The sequence below is a fragment of the Eptatretus burgeri genome, chromosome 2 (genome assembly GCF_056783735.1).
Source record: "Eptatretus burgeri isolate ZD-2024b chromosome 2, Ebu_testis_v1, whole genome shotgun sequence".
Taxonomy (NCBI): domain Eukaryota; kingdom Metazoa; phylum Chordata; class Myxini; order Myxiniformes; family Myxinidae; genus Eptatretus; species Eptatretus burgeri.
In genome coordinates, this window is record NC_140962.1 from 148,342,979 (window position 1) to 148,360,690 (window position 17,712).

Consider the following 17,712-nt stretch of genomic DNA (forward strand, 5'->3'; position numbering starts at 1 on the left):
TTCCACAGCTTTCATCACCCATGATGTACTAAAGTTTGTTCAAGACATTAAAAAATTGGGGTCTAAGGGGTTCTTCAGGGGAATTGAATCCCAAAGTATATATTTGCTTTCTTCTCCGAAACCACACACATAATTTAGATGAAACTTGACCATAAGCTTTATCGTCCATGATGTACCAAGGTTTGTTCATGGCAATAAAAAAATTCAAAGTTATTTACTTTCTTCTCCGTTACATCTTTTGTGGGTCATTCATGTCTACCAGTGTTTCTCTGGTTATCATATCCAGCTGCTCCAAGGTAAGTGCCCTGGGGTATTGTCCCTATGTTTCTCATTGTAATCTTTTGAGTAAAACGACTCCGGAATGTTACTTTTATGATAATTGTCATCAACAAGATACGAATGCACAAAGTCACTCATTTATGGTAGCTTAAACAAGCATCCAGTATAATTATAAAAGGTGTGCATGTCGTATAAACATGCTCATCTTCTCCCTCATGTTTTCACATCCGGAAGCTGAGGCACGAAGTTGAGTATAGTTTGCAGAAGTACAAACATGCAGTATACACCTTACAAAAATAGCATGTGTTGTGAGTCGATCCAACTTTAAATTTTTCACTGGTCAGGACCACCATCTGTGAAATTAGTCAAAAGTAAATTGAGGATTGTGGGGTGGGGAGGCCAAGGAACTGGATTTTTTTTAAAAAAAAACTGTTTCTGAGGAACAATGGTATTAAAAACAGAAATCAATAAAAAGAATAAAACCATAATGATTAGAAAATTCAAGATGCTGAAAAGCAAAATGAATAACTTTGGCAAGAGCATCATCATCAGATCAAGCCTACAGGTGTTGATGGATCTTGGATGCTTGAGAACCAAATGCTCAAACACCTTCATCACTGAGGTGAGAGATATAGGTCGTTGTGCTATGACAACGGTAGGCCACAATGGAATCTGGGATAGGGCCAGAATGGAATCGTTGAGCGTTGTCACCTTCGATTTATTTGAGACATGAATAATAATAGAAGATTTCAAACATAGAGGCACTATGGACTGTTGCAAAGAGTTGTTGAAAATTCAAACAAAAACAGAGAACTTTCACAAACAATGCTTAAGAGTTGCAGTAGAAACACCATCAGGCCCATTATTGCTATCAGTGCCATCAGGACCATCTGCTTTTCTGCTATCCTGTTTCCTCGCCTCAGCTTACTTCACAGTAAAAGGCCAAAGAAGTTGTGAATCAGCAACCGGGAAAGAAACTGAAACCGGTGCAGTATTCTGGCGATTCAAAGGACTGGAGTTTTCGTTCAACTTGTCTTCAACATTTGTGATAATTATTCTCCTTGTAAAGAGTAATATTCTGAAGACCTTGTGAAACATCTTGATCATTGTTAGTTAAGAACTGTTTCTCAAACTTCTGTCTATACTCTAATTTTGCTCAACGAATCTCCCTCTGCAAGTCATATTGAGCTCTCTTGGAGAGAACCCGATCTCCGCTCTTGTGTGCTGCTTCCTTTGCTTTCCGCTTTGACGGAAGACCACTTTAAAACCATGGTTTATCATTTGCCCATGATTTGTTCTTCTTGTTTGGGATGCAGAGGTCTTCGCAACAGTGAACATATGATGTGACTCCATCAGTGTACTCATGCAAGTCAACACAGGTACCACCAGGAAAAGAGGCCCAATCAGTACAACAAAGAAATGGCAGGAATTGTCGAATCGAATCCTGGTCCCAGAGTCTCACAATGCATATCTGCGTTTTAGCAGTTTTAAGCTTCTGTCGTTAAGACGGTATCAGGTACATCATAGTATGGACTGAAGAGCTGTCATAGTACATCACAGTATGGACAAATGACAAAGCCAGAAAAGTGATTTTTAATGGCTCAAGTGGTGGATGAAAATAGCCTTAACACAATCATCGGATCAGACTCAGGCTGTGTGCCAAATTTGGTGGTTGTCAGTCCAGCAGTCCTTGCAAAGAACGTGAACAAACAGACAAGATCCAAAAAGAGAAAAAGAGACAGACAGACAGACAGATAGATATCCGATGATTCATTATTATTAAAATTAGTTTGGTTCCAATTGTGCATGGAATCACACCAGCTAACCAGTGAGGCAATGTGTGGAAGACGCTGGTCGACGAATTAGGTGTGCTGGCCTTTGGCGTGTTATGTCACTTGATATGTGTTAACGAATGAGAATGCATATAAATGAAAAATTCAGAAAAGTGTTCTTTAAAGGCTCAGGTGGTGGATGAAAATACATTGAGGACAATCGCTGGATCGGACTCGGGCTGTGTGCCAAATTTGGTGGTTGTTGGTCCAGCAGACTTGTAAAAAACGTGAACAAACAGATAGACAGACATCCGATTAATTTTATTTATTAGATTTATTTTTGAGCATGCTCTTGGGCTGAGGCTTCTGAGAGGGCATTGATGCAGACCAAATCAGAACACCACACAACAAAGAGAATAGCAGGAGAAAGTGGAAACATCAACAGCATGGCAGAGGGAGAAAAGTAGATGGAGACGAACAAGCAACGGATGAAGGTCATGAAAAGGGGTAATGGAGAATGCAAAAGGTGGACAATATGGATATATAAGCAAAATTTTGGGAGGGATGGGTTTGGTGGTGGGAGAAAATATGATGATTTTGGATTGGGATGACATGAAGCAGTGGTGAACAGCCACCTTGAATACCTGGAGGGAAGAATGGGATTGAAGAGAGTCAGGAAGATGGCTCCACAGGTTGGAAAAGATAAACAATTGAGTGGAGGTGAGAAGTGATCTTGATTGAGGGAATTTCACTTGTCGGGGGTTTCTGGTGGAACATGTGCATCCTGCAGATACTGGGGAGTGGGGAGGACAAAGCAGGGAAAGGGCGGAGAGTGAAGTCCAGAAATGAGGCGGGAGAAGACAGAGAGACTACCGATCTGTCAGAGATGGCAAAGTGATAGGGCCATAGAATCGGCTTCATCGCGGGAGATTCCAATGATTTTGAAGGCTTTTGTTTCCACACCGTGAAAATGAGCAAGATCTGAGGCAGCGGAGCCATCCCAGAGGGGAAAGCAGTACTCCATCGAGCTGAGGATGAAAGCCTTGGAGGGGGATAATAGCTCAGGTGTGCCAATGAAGGAGTTTGCACAACAGAAGAGGCCAACTCTGACTTTGGAGACCAATATATAAATGTGGCATGTCCAAAAGGTAGATGGGAGGATTTGCCGTATGGTCCTTGTGATAATAAAGAGAGAGAGAGAGTCAGTTTGTCGGATTTCTCAGGATTGAAAGACATATTCCAAGTGAATGACAAATTCCAGTTTGTGATTTTGATAAGGTCTGAGAAGAGGGAAGAGACTGCTGACTGTCTTTCAGAAGGATGAGGGATCTCATGGCAGAGAGTGGATTCATCAGCAAAGAGATGGAGAGGATTTTCCAGTCAGTGAGATCATTGATGAAGAATAGGAATAAAATGGGGTCTCAGAACACTGCCTTGTGGTACTTCAGTCTTCACAGGGAGAGCAGAAGAGAAGGTTCCGTTGGGAGCCACACCTTGGCTAGGATTGGGATGAGTGATTAAAACTTGGTCCATGTCGTCTGAGAGAGATGTTGATGGAGGCATCACTGTTGAGAGGGCGGTACAACACACAGACAAACGGGAATTGGGAGCGGAGGGGAAGTTGCTGCCAGAGGTACTCCTTGGGTTTGGGTGGTGGAAGAGCAGTACATGGAGAGGGAGAAATTCAGTTTTTGATGCAAAGTGCAACTCCGCTGTGAGGACGGGGTTTCGGTTGATCAAACTGGAGGAGGCAAGAGTCAGTAATTAAGGTTGTCGTCATGCTTCATCGAGTTTGCCTGTGAAGTTTCAGAGAAGAAAGCAAATACCTATTTTGGGGGTCAAACCACTACCCACTTTGACCCCCCCGTCGTCCCACTTAAGCACTGATTTTCTTTTTACGCAGTAAACAAACTTTAGTACATCACAGGTGATGAAGGTTGTGGTTAAGTTTCATCAAAATTGTGTGTGTAGTTTCAGATATGAAAACAAATGCCAATTTGTGTGAGGTGGGGGTGTTCAACCCCCCTCCCCATCCATTAGACCCTCTTCGACCATGATTTTTAAATGCCCTGAAGGAGTAAAGAAGTCTTGAAGCACGGAAGCCTATTGGGATATGAGAAATATAAGCCACTATCTGTGTCTTTTTATAATCAGCATTTAGTGAGAAAGCGCCATAACAATCTGCAATGTGGTGCATGATGATGGCTTTAAGTCATTAGGAGCATGAGTCATTAAGCATGCATGTCCGTTGTGGTTACTCTGCTCTGGTTGACTGATCAGACTACTTTGTATGAGACTGCTTGGGCTGACTTTGCCTTTGAACAGCCAAAGCGTACCTGACAAGTCTTGTTGTTGTGTATGGTCCTCGATGTGCCCCTCGTTTTTCTCAAACAACAAGACTGAGTTGCTCCCCTTTGTCCGTTAAGAGAATGACAAAGTGACCTCTTAAAATTCATGGCAAGGGAAAGGAAAGCCAGGAAGAACGCTCCCTTTGTATCTCTCCTCAATGTCGTCTTGTATGTTTAATTTTTAGCTCACCTGAAAGTAGTTCACGGGAGCTTATGGGATAACGTGTTTTCCATCTGTAAGTCTGTCTGTCCTTCCATTCGCCTGTCTGTGCATCCACAAATACTTGCTACTTCTTCTCTAAAACTACACGTACAATTTCGATGAAACTTTAACACAAACCTTCATCTCCCTGGATGTAACAAAGTTTGTTCATGGCAATAACATATTTGGGGCATGTGGGGGTCTCTGGGGGTTTCCCCCCAAAATAGGTATTTCCTTTCTCTTCAGAAACTACACATGCAATTCCGAAGAAACATGACCTCAACATGCATGACCTGTGATGTACCAAAGTTTATTCATGACATTAAAATAGTCAGAGTCGGAGGAAGTCCACAGAGGGGGTTTCTGGTGGGGATGAGGGTTGACATAGCCCCCCCCCAAATAGGTATTTACTTTCTTTCCAGAAAAGACACCCAATTTCAATGAAACTTGACCACACCATTCACCACCCATGATATACCCAAGTTTGTTTCATGACAATAAAAAAATTGTGGTCTAAGAGGATGTGAGGGTGTTGCCCACAAAAATATTATTTGCTTTCTTCTCAGAAAAGACACACACAATTCCGATGAAACTTGACCACAACCTTCATCACCTCTGAAGTACCAAACTTTATTCACACCATTTACAACATAGGGGTCTGAGGGGGTGATGGTGGGGTTGCCCCCCAAAATAGGTGTTTGCTTTGTTCTCAGAGACGACACATACAATTTTAATGAAACTTTCCCACAACCTTTATCACTTATGATGCACTAAAGTTTGTTCATGGCATTAAAAAAATCAGTCTCAGCTGGATTATGGATTGGGGGGGGGGTGTTCCCCCCCCCCCAAATATGCATTTGCTTTCTTCCCTGAAACCACACGCAATTTCGATGAAACTTGACCACAACCTTCATCACCCTTGATGTACCAAAGTTTGTTTATAACATAACAAAATTGGTGTTTTATGGGGTGAAGTGGAGTGGCTCCCCAAAATATGTATTAACTTTCTTCTCCGAAACTTCACACCCAATTCCGTTGGAACTTGACCACAACCTTCATCAACCTTGATGTACCAAAGCTTGCTCACGCGATTTAAATAATCGGGTTCGAAAGGGATTTAAGGGTAGAAGGGGGGTTCCCCAATACAGGTGTTTGCTATAACATTGGTGCATTTAGATGACTCTATCCCACGTTGACTTCCTCCTCAGTATCATTATTCTATGAGGTGAGTGCCCAGGGGTATTGCCCCAAATGTTTACCAATCTCATTCTTTGCAGAGAATGAATGTAAGAGTCTGTTCAAGGGAAGTACAATCTGTGCTGGGGTAAAGTTTACAAGCAGGGTAATATTGCAATGTTTGTCATGAATAGTGATACAATCAATGGATGTGTGTCAAATTTGAATATCAGAATAAGTGAACATAATATGTGAATCCCAGAAGGTGCATTCTCTGCAACATGTGAAATGATAACCGGCTGTGATGAGACTGCACTGTAAATGAATTTGTGTGTCGTTTACATGACCTAGGTCGACGTTGCATTCATGGATTTTCTTTGACTTGTGAACCATGTGAATCCATAGTTTACGTTGGAAGTAAAATTGGTTATCCGACCACTCAGAGCGGAATTGTTTGGCCATTTATTTCATGGCAGTGCGGAGATCGGTCGTTCGGACCAAAAGGCAATAACACCTGATAGCCAAGTAGATCAAGTAGACTTCGGGTAACGTGTGACCTGCCACAATGTACAAGTTCCTCCTATAATATGCAGCACATGGATGCTGGTTGCATCATTTGCTGGGAACATGGCTGTGCCGCTGATGCAGTGCCCCATTGAGGTTAGAGCAGGAATTAGGAATTCCTTCAGGGTATCGGCGATAGCTTGCAGACTCTTCACAAAGGAAAGCATGGTATATTTGACGTCCACCAATTGAACCTATGAGACAGGACAGCCAGCTTCATGACTTTCTTCAAGGTTTCATAATTATCAACCCAAATGGTAATTGTCACCTTGATGTTTTGTCCACAACTCTTTTATTACTGACTACTCACACCCGAGGATGGGATGTTATACTCGGGTTCAATTTGCTCGCATTGATTGTTCGGGGAACTGAGTAATTAATTGTTGTCTTTGAACGAATGATCCAAAGATGTCACATGATTTTAAAATAACTTAATATATTTTTTAATTTTCTTTTGAAAAATTCAGAATATAAATATATTTAAATTTTATTTTTCAATTCTCATCTCGTAGAGGTTAAAAAGAAAACGTTGCTGTTTTGGGTGCATTTTATAGTCTCGGTAATGCCCAGGTATGCTGTGGACCCATTCCCTCCCCTCAGGCTGCCTTCCCTACCCCTCCCCTCACGCTGTATTCCCTACCCCTCCCCTCACGCTGTCGTCCCTACCCCACCCCTCACGCTGCCTTCCCTACCCCTCCCCTCACGCTGCCTTCCCTACCCCTCCGCTCATGCTGTCTTCCCCACCCCTCCCCTCACACTGTCGTCCATACCCCTCCCCTCACGCTGCCTTCCATTCTCCTGACACGACCTCTTCCTCCCATCATGCTTCCATCATCCCCTCTCCTCTTGCTGCCTTCCCTTCCCTTCCCTCACTCTGTCTCCCCTTCCCCTCTCCTCATGCTATCCTCCTCCCAAACCAACTCCACCACCACACAACTCTCCAGAGCTACTCGGATCAATTCATTTTTTGTCTCATGTTGAGAGATTCTCGAGCTTAGCGAATGTGTGGAAATTAAATAAAAGCACAAACACGAGTGCGGCATTTTCATCACTTGAAGGAAAACGCCCTTCCTTCCCTTCCCCTTCCCTCACGCTTACCTCCTTCCAAAGACAATTGTGGTGGAAAAGAACTTATTTTCACAAGTTGGATCAGCATAACAAAGGAAATCTTTAATTTCGTACATACGGAGGAAGAACATTCAATGATTCACTGAAACATTGAATGGACTTCACTGAAACAGAAGCCCCAAGCAATAACTCTTATACACAACTTGACATTCCAAAGAATGGGAGGGGAGACATTTGCTAACTCAACTGCAGGATTCGTTGAGAAGCATAAGGTAAAATAACTCAAACTGCAACACCTGTCCACATTGGGTGGGAGGGAAAGAATGACATAATAATGGCAAAAGTTATAGTGTTATCCACCAGGTCACCCTGTTTCATAGTAAGACATTCCTTTTATCACATGTCGGTCAAAAGACTCTTGGGTAAAGGGAAACATTACTGACAGCCAATTCGACTGTCGCAAAAAAATTAATTTATAAAGTGCCAGCAACAATTATAATTGAGAATACGTGAATATAATTCTTGTTCTTTCACACCATCCACCCCCTACGGATGTCCAGCCACTGTTTAATGTGAGCCGTTTTAAAGTACTGTTTGAAAGTACCCAATTTCGCTCATTCCTGTACTAATGCCGCATCAGGGTACCATTCTGCACACCCTTCCACTTTCCCTCAGGTCCACCTATGATATGAAACGCATGTCCAAAAACACCCCCATCCCCTCCGCACTACTCTTCTCTCTTCGTCAGCCTCCTGGCTCTCACCACCCCCTCCCCACCGCCCCCCACAAAGACTTTATGGTGAGGTGTGGTGAGACTTCGCTCTCCTTCCCCCTTCCTCGCTCTCCCCCATTTCCTAAATTCGCTTTCGTCACGCTCTCCTCATTCCCGCTTTCCATCACCCCCAACGCCATTCCCCCCAGTTTTAATATTCTCATCAGCCAAGCAATGAGTTTGTATTTCCTTGTGGAGAATATAACTCACAAATACACACTGGATCAATGGGGAATGAAACACACACTGGATAAATGGGAAATAAAATGCACACTGGATCAATGGGGAATGAAACACAATGGATCAATAGGGGAAAAATGCACACTGGATCAATGGAGAGTGAAACACACAGTCGATCATTGGGGAATGAAACTAACACTGGATCAATGGGAAATAAAGAACACACTGGATCAATGGGAAATAAAATGCACACTGGATCAATGGGGAACGAAATTAATACTGGATCAATGGGAAGTAAAGCGCTCACTGGATGAATGGGGAATGAAACCCACACTGGATCAATGGGAAAGAAAATGCAAACTGGATCAATGGGGAATAAAACATACACTGGATCAATGGGAAATAAAATGCACACTGGATCAATGGGAAATGAAACACACACACACACACACACACACACACACACACACACACACACACACACACACACACACACACACACACACACACACACACACACACACACACACACACACACACACACACACACTTACACACTGGATCATTGGGAAAAATGACAATGAGTTGATGATGGACAGCACTCTCAATTTCAAATTTCTGGCCAAATCCTGAACAACTTTTATGTATCCACCTTGTATTCGAAAGACAATGAAAAACTATTCCCTGTAACCGTTGCCACGAGACCACTTTAGCAACATGGAACCTGCAAGAAGAACCAATATTTCGAAATTGATAGTTAATGTGGGTGGGTGTGCATCCCTGATGGCCGAATGTCGACCTGTATCTGCTTCCAGGTGTACAAGTAATGTTGTGCATGTTTGAAGGAGAGTTTACAAAGCGATGATAAAGTCGTCATCTGAACGTGGTTTGTGGCTCCGATCGTGGTCCATGGTTGTTCTCTCGGGATTCCTGAAAAGCTTGAACACACTCACCTTGCTGTGTTTAATTCTCTGATATTTTCCCAATCAAAACGACAGCATTGCTTGGGTGTAGGTGATGAATATTGATCGAGGAGGATGAAGATTACAGGAATTAAGAATAGAAAAGATGGAGGAAAACGAACAAGTGGACCAAAAGCAGGGATGATCTCCATCAAGGATCACAAAAAAAGGGTACGGAATAAAAACAACACCACAGATCTCTCATTACTCTCTGTAAAGGAAGCATCATCACCAGTTTTGGCATCTTCACTTCGGCAAATTCCTTCCTGATTTTGGGAAACATATTTTATTGCCACCCCTCTGTTTCCGTGTTCAGTGCCACCCCCAAGGCTTTCTTTGTCTTCCTCCCCTATCACAAGGGCCTATCCATTTCACACTTCTCAATCTTCCTTTTCCCAAAATCCCTTCACTCAATGTCTGCACCAGGAAAGGTAAAAACGAAAATTATACACAGGGACCCAGTGCACCACACGGGACCCAGTAAATGGCTGTGGTCGTCCTGTTAAGGATTTGGAAGCCTCTTGCACACAGACAGTCAGCAGTTACTGCAGTTCAGTTATTTCGATAAGTATGTGTTTATAGTTAGGTTCCCATCCTTCTGTCTAATGGGTTAATTTCATGTGTGCGCTGCGGGTTTCTTTTATAGTCAGGTTTTTTACATCTTTAAATCATCCTCCCCACCAAATCAATCCTCCACCTCTCCGCACCATCTACGCCATTGCCCACGTGCGTTCGACCACGGACGTGAGCGGAGGTTTCCTCACCTCAGAGCTCCGACTCCGCCCAGGGAAGGACGGAGTTCCCCCTTGTCCAATCACGGATGGCCAGCACATCACCCCACGAAACCGTGTCCAATCAGGGCAAAGAGTACCTCAGGACAGACCCCTCCCACCTCACGTGAGAAATGAATAACAGTGGGGGTGATCCGGTTGGCAATAAAAATAAGCCTCATCGCCTTGTTTGCCCTCTCTTTGCCTGCTGGCGTTCTCCTCTCGTCCATTCTCGTGCTGGCTGGCATCTGTTACATCATTCCTGGTCCCTGTTGCTTGGTGCGGCGACGAAGGTGTGGGTTCGAGTCCCCCCCCCCCTCCGTAAAACAGCTCGTCTCGACCAGACCGCAAAAGGAGGAATGGTGCCCGACCGAACTCTTACCCTCAGCTCGCCATCCCTCCTGAGCTGAAGGGTCAATTAAAGGCCAAGCGGCCCCATTTCTTTTGGGTGTATGTGTGTGTCTGTGGCCCCCGTCCTACAAGTAGCAACTGTTAAGTGCCTGTGTTCATTGTACATCTATATTAATATTTCGGTTATGGTTAGGGTTTGGGTTAGTGTGAGGGTTAGGGTTAGGGTTAGCTACCCTAACACTAACCCTAACCCGAACCCTAACAGCTAACCCTAACCCTAACAGCTAACCCTAACCCTAACCCTTACCTCTAACCCTAACCATAACCGCTAACCCTAACTGCAACCCTAACCCTAACCGCTAACCCTAACTGCAACCCTAACCCTAACCGCTAACCCTAACTGCTAACCCTAACCCTAACCCTAACCCTAACCGCTAACCCCTAACAGCTAACCCCTAACCGCTAACCCCTAACCACTAACCGCTAACAGCTATTCAGGAAATTTGCAAGAAAGCCCGTGCAACGCCAGGCTTTATTGCTAGTCCGAGCAACGCCGGGCATTACTCCTAGTTGCATTATATTCGTGAGAATTCTGCTCTGTGTTCCCCTCCCTATTGTAAATAAACCCCTGTTAAATGTTCCAGTTTGTTGCCCGTGTTTTCTTTCATTGGCTGAGCATGGTTCGGGCTTGAGAAATAGTGAGGCCATCTTTGCCATAAGTTGTTATTTGGTCCGACGCGGATTTGGTAACTTCCGCTCGGTTACACCGGATCCGAGTCGGTGATAGCGACTTGGTTCAGATAAAGTCGGCCGAGGGTGTGGCTTCCCCGGTAGTTAGACGGCGTGGGTAATTCGATAAATTGGAATTAGACAAGTGGACCCGACCTCATGCCGTCGAAATATTGGCGACCACAGTCCTTTAAGCAACCCATCGACTCTGGAGTTATCAGGGGTGACGACCTTTCAATTCTGGTGTTCGGTGGGAAATGGCCTGACTGCTCCATCTTGCGGATGTTCTCCATCAGATAGACGTTTGTACGGTACCAATCGGATGGATGTTAAGCCAAAGGACTTGGCTGTCAGTTTTGGTTGTTGCTGGTTGTTCAAGGTCTCACGAGATTTTTCATAAAGAGTTGAGTTATCACCGGCATGCTAAACAATTTAAAAGTTCCTGTTGCTTTCATTTGAGTAATCTGCGTTGTCATGGTGACTTGTCCAGGATTCGTAATAATTACAACCTCAAAACGTTTCTCCACTTCTCTGGATAAACGAAAACCCAACTCCCCTCTTTATTACCTCTAACACAGCACATTGAAATCGATAATTGCACGAGATCTCAAGGATTATCCTTTCTCAAATTCTCTTATCTCCAGCATTTGTAATTGTTCATCATTTTTGTCCGAATGATGAGTTAGACATAACATAAGAGTACACATTACCTAAGAGATAATGTGAGGGAAGGTTAATATTGTGACGTTTCTGGGTGGGCGGAGGGGGGGAGCGGTGGGGGGGGGGTTAGATATTACCATTGAGCAGATATGAATGTATCGAGTAGCATGGTCCGTATGAGACTAGTTTGCCTATCTTTATGTAATAAGTAGGGGAATGTTACTTTAAGAATTATCTTGAATGAATGCACACCATACAGGGGGTGGTGTGAGGTAAAAGATAGTCAGGGATCATGGTGAAGGGAGTTGTGCGTATAACACTATAACCTCCATGAGTCTATGTCAACCTCAACCAGGAGCACCGGGAGACTTTGCATGAGCAAGACTAGACAGAGTTATAGATGCCTCCTCAGTGGTGGAGCATTGCCCGGGGAGAAGAGGCAGGAGCTGAATCGGGCTAGTGGGGAGCGTCGGTGAGGCGCGTCGAAGCTTGAGGAGAGAACAATCGATATCTGAGGATAATGGGGTTGGTCTGAGTAGAAATAATGAGAGGAGAATTTTGAGGAGGTCATCCTGCCTGCCTCTGCCTGTTTACTCACCCCTTGTCCGTTCGTCGACCTGCCCGTGTGCTTCGTGTCCTCAAAGTACTGCTCCTCGTCCTTCCTCCTTGCCTGCTCGTGGCTGCCCCTTGCCCATGCTTCCACACGCTCCATCTAGAGATGAGTGCCCCAGTTCTTGTCCCTTTCCCTGTCAGTGACTGAGTCTGGTGTGTAGCGCTTTACATTTGTATGGATTCATTTTCAATCATGTTGTACATAATTATTTATTATCGATTCTGTGTCCCGCTTTCTTCCCTACCTCTTATTTTCGACTTCATGTCGTATCTCTCGGCCGGTCAATCATCCCGAAGTTATTGTTTGTGGTTCGGGAATAAACCCATTGCACTGAAAACCTTTAAGGTTCTTGCATCTCTCCTCATGATCCGCATGTGCATTGTCCACCATTAATGCAGAACATCTCTAAAGGAGTTAAACCATTAAGTTCATCGTGTGATTTTAACCTCCCACTGGAAAGAGCTTGATGTTAGTTGAGCCGTCGATGCCACAATATTTTACATTTTCACTTTTCAGTCTCCCTGCTCTTGTTTACCCACATCAAGCTTTAAGGTTGTTCATTCCACTAATCTACACCAATCAAACTCGACACTTGTCTGAGAATTACAAATACCTCCTGCAAGATTGCACAGAAAAGTCAAGAACAACACAAAGAACAGAGCAAGGCCTCACCTACCCACCCAAAACACACTGCTGTGTCACGGCACAAAGATATTTTGAAATTTTTCAAAATTTAAGAAGAATCATCAACTCAGAAAAGAGTCTGCAGGGGAAGTTTAGGGTTTGACCTTTCAACAACTGCAATAAACCTGAGACTCACGTTTTGACTATTTTATCAGTTTGTGGTGATTTCTCATTTCTATATCATCGATATTTATATCTCCAATCATTTATTCAAGATTTGATAACCGAATCATTCTCTTGCTTATGGCATTGAACATAACCTAAAGTGTTGTGAACAGAAGGATCTTCTTCATTATTCTGCACCTGTCCATGTGAGGATTGCTCCTTATTTCATTGACTATCTCAGCTATCTCAATAGATGGTAATGTGACCAATTAAAGGGATATTTTATGAGGGATGCACCTTGTTGTTCAGGTTACTGGTAGAAATTTAAACTGTGTCACGTAGTTCCTAGTCTGGGGATCTGGGATGTTGAGGGAGTTTAGTTTTGAACACAATGAGTCACTGCTTTAGTCAGAGAGGAGCAGGAGCATGGAGCAGCATTCATAAGGAGGGTGTAGAGGTTGTCATGTCACTCCCACAAGAGGGAATTGGAGAAACATTTGCAGGGAAAGAGATTGGACTAACACGACCCCTCAGCATGAACTTACTCTCAACATGCACCAACTCTCAACATGCACCAACTCTCAACATGCACCAACTCTTAACATGCACCTTCAAGTTAAGTTTAACTAGTGCAAACATGTCTTCAAACCTGCAGAAGAGAAATCAGGAGATTAACTCGAATTTTCCTCTACTCTTATCGACCATTGATGATGATGACGATGACGATGACGATGACGATGACGATGACGATGACGATGATGATGATGATGATGATGATGCTGATGATGATGATGATGACGATGACGATGACGATGATGATGATGATGACGATGATGATGATGATGATGATGATGATGATGATGATGATGATGATGATGATGATGAACAGTGTTGGAATCAGAATCGAACCCTCGATAAACCTGAACCTCATCACCACCAACGATGATTATCGTCGATCTTGTGTGGAAGATGGGCGATTCACTCCATCCCTGTTCATATCAGTGTTCTGATAAATCAAATTATACCCATTTGGTGTTTATTTAGTCCTTTTGTGTATGTCCCAAACGTGTTGTAAATAGTATTTGTGTTGCATGTTCGGGTGACACAGTGATGGAGTAGAACACACGGCCTTCCTGTCCCGCACAGACAATATCATATCGTGGAGTGGGAGGGGTTGGGGGTGTTACAAAATATATTTTGCGTATGTAATATGTTTATAGCGGTTCACTCACTCACTCCATCATGTTAATGTCTCAGGTGACTCACAAACATCTTTCAAAAGAAAACACCTCTTCTGGCAACATGGTTCCTGTGTGCTGTGTTCATGTTTTCCCATTTCACAAGTTTCCACATTCCTCTACACTGACACACCCAGGGGTTTAAACCCAGTTAATATATTTATTTGTATTTTCCAATGTTGAGAATGAGCGAAGGGGGCATCAATCATATCCCTGTCAAATTAATGACTGGATGGTTTGGGGACATTATCAAACCTTTCCAACAAACCAACGTACAAATCAGTTCATTCACTATTTACACCTGGACAAGGTGTTTCCCAATAAATGTAAAAATTGTTTTATTTCTCCTTATGGTTGAAACACATTTTTATCAACATCAATGTACATTTATAGAGGATTTTCTTTTCCCTGTCTGATGCCAAAGTGGTTAATACAGAAAAAGAATACAGAATTACTGTACACAAATTAACTCACCCTCAGGTAAAGAAACAAGAAAAACTACATTTTCTCTCGTTCTCATCTCACACCATAAACCACTGTATGTTTGTCATACGAGGAAGTAATCTCGGTTTCTGAACCCGAACAGACAGTTGCGTGATCTTTGTCTTGTGTATTCATGTTTTCCCGAGTTCTGTTCTGCTGTCGTGGATTGATAACTTGAAGTAATTTTTCTGAATCAAAATCGAGGAAAGGATCCTAAACACCTGGGGAGGTACCTGTGAAGGTTTCATCTTCTTCACTCCAAGTGAGTCAAAGTTGAAATTTCTCTTTTGATCCATGACCAGTCTCGGTCGAACTTGTGCAGTTGTTTTGTGGTTCCCTGATGGTTCCGCTGTATCACAGGTTGGTGTGGTGTTTGTAAATATATCATATAAATGTTGAGGAAAACATTAACTGAACTGTTTTGGAAAACACAAGTTTGTTTGGTTATTACCTCCACCACGGAAGGTGAGCAGAGATTATATTTTTACCCCTATAAGTCTATTTGTATGTTCGGGAGCACGATATCTCAAAAGGTTAGTAGATTTCCCACAATCGGGTCCCGTGACCGTTTTTCCGGGACCAAGGTTTGAAAGTTGATTTTAGTCAATTTAAGGGTGCTGATTAAAATGAGCTGGGGTGAACCTCGTGAAAATGTTGGCGAACTCGGCCAGATGCGAAAATTCAAAATGGCCACCATACTACTTCCAGTTTTTCAAAAATTGCATATCTTTGGTTCTACATATCCGATCTTTATGATTTTTCGGTCGAAATTACTTCGGCAAAGTAACTTCGGCAAAGTAACTTCGGCAAAGGTTCATTAATCAGCTCAGTCACTCTGCTCCAGAACAACACATTTCTTATCATTTAGGGCAAAAGTCTTTTGGCCAGAAATGACAGCCAATTCAATTTGCAGCATAAAAGTTACATTTCGGAAACTCCATTTGTTACAATTTAAAATACATTAATATAAATTTTTCCCCCACACTCCCCCGTTTTTTTTTTTTTAAGGAAAATTTGAATAATTTTTCTTACACATGATTACCATGTCCCATTCATGAAGGAGAAAAGATTTCCATTATTCAAGTTCAATCAACAATGGCAGCGTGTGCTCATATCAGAAAATGAGTGAGTTTCCATTTAATTTATGGCCTGTTCATCAGCATGTGTCACACATTGAAAACATGCTACCCGAAGTCAGAAGATAAACAGGTCAGGGTGTGGATAGAGCGGCACCCAACGGGAAACACAATCGAAGCACTCCTTGAGCTTAGGAGAAGGTAGATGTGGGCAAGTACAAGTTTGGGCCAGACACTGGGTTGAAGGAGCGCAGTGTGGAATTCCAGGCCTGTCGTACATTGAAGCAACCACAGCAAGTTCACGATGTATTTGCAGAGTGGCAATCGAGAGTGTGGCTGAGAACATTCCTCCACGCAGGCACCACACAACGCCGACGTTAAGACTTTGCTCAACCTTCTCCTCAGTGGTTTTTTTTTCTTTCTTTTCCCACATTGCTCCATCTTATCTCCTCAGGAAGGGGGCATAATCATGTGTTGAATGCTCAATCACCCAAATCTGGGTTCTCCCATCGTCCAATCTTTGTGTGGAACTTCTTTCCAAACTTCAGTTAGATGAAATCGTACATTGCTTCAAAGACTGCTTTCAACACTCCGAAACAAACAAAGCATCAATTAAACACCAATCAATAAACGTCATGGGCACATGTATTTCTACAAGACGAACAAAGATTCTTATGGAAGCATGTAACTTGCATTATATGTCATATCAATATTTTAATCCCTTTCCTTGTTATTTCCCAAAACAACATGCTAAAATATACAGAAATCCCAGTTGTACGTATACTCAAAACATCCATCTCATTTGCTATTTCCATCGACATTTTAAATCTCTGACATTTCTCCATCTGTCCACTTCTCTCTCACCAAAACAACAAACATGCTGCCATTTTTCCAACTCACACACACAAACCATCTATCACTTCCTCCGACCTTCTGAATTACCAATCCATTTTCCTTTATCAAAACAAATAAATCATCTTAAAAAGTTGTACAAAAATTGTCAAATCACTTGTCAAATCTGTTATCAGGCGAATATCATTTAAATTGCAGCTCAAACACTCTGTCTGCACATGCAGCTTCACCCTCCACAATCTTTATCCCAGTCTTGGAAAAGCATCTTAAACTTCAGACTAATAAACATCCAAACTCTCTTAAACAACTTTTTGGTCAAAACAATAAAATATTTCCTTTTAAAATCCATAAATGAAAAATTAAATCTTCAGCATCTATCCAATTAAATCATGAATTTCCTTGACTGAATCGATCAAAGGGTTACACTGGGTTGTTGGCCATTGCCTTCCCAGCACAAGTTCAGGTAACCTCAACATTCGCAGACGAATAAAACAATATTTCAACGTCCATCCGAGGGAATCATATATTATCTGTGAATTGCCCCACGTGCTAAACATCATCAAATCATTAAAATCATTCCAAATCACGTTTCTACATTTAAATCACATACAGTATATCTACATTCACAATTGTTATTTCACAATTTATTCAAAACCCCGAAGGTTGTAAAATAAAACTTCAACACTTTTTCCTAAATGGACTTCACTTTAAACATTCAGTAGAGAGGGTGCACCACAAACACCAAGGAACAAGGAACAGGAAGTTCTCTCCACATCTGGTGGGAAGAAAAGGAAAAAACTCTGACAGGCAAAACCCACAGTTTGCATT

General features: G+C 42.7%; 1 protein-coding gene across 6 annotated transcripts in view; it reads left to right on the forward strand.

Moving 5' to 3' along the window:
- Positions 1–15,007: 15,007 nt before the first annotated feature.
- LOC147033499 (uncharacterized) overlaps positions 15,008–17,712 on the forward strand; it is a 60,465-nt gene continuing 57,760 nt past the window's right edge. For 3 of the 6 annotated variants that reach the window (XM_085856063.1, XM_085856045.1, XM_085856054.1), the window contains exon 1: positions 15,293–15,316. The gene's annotated coding sequence lies outside the window, so the exon portion shown is untranslated. Of the gene's footprint in view, positions 15,219–15,292; positions 15,317–17,712 lie in introns of those variants that run through there. The other 3 variants (XM_085856073.1, XM_085856080.1, XM_085856089.1) reach the window with 2 other exon arrangements.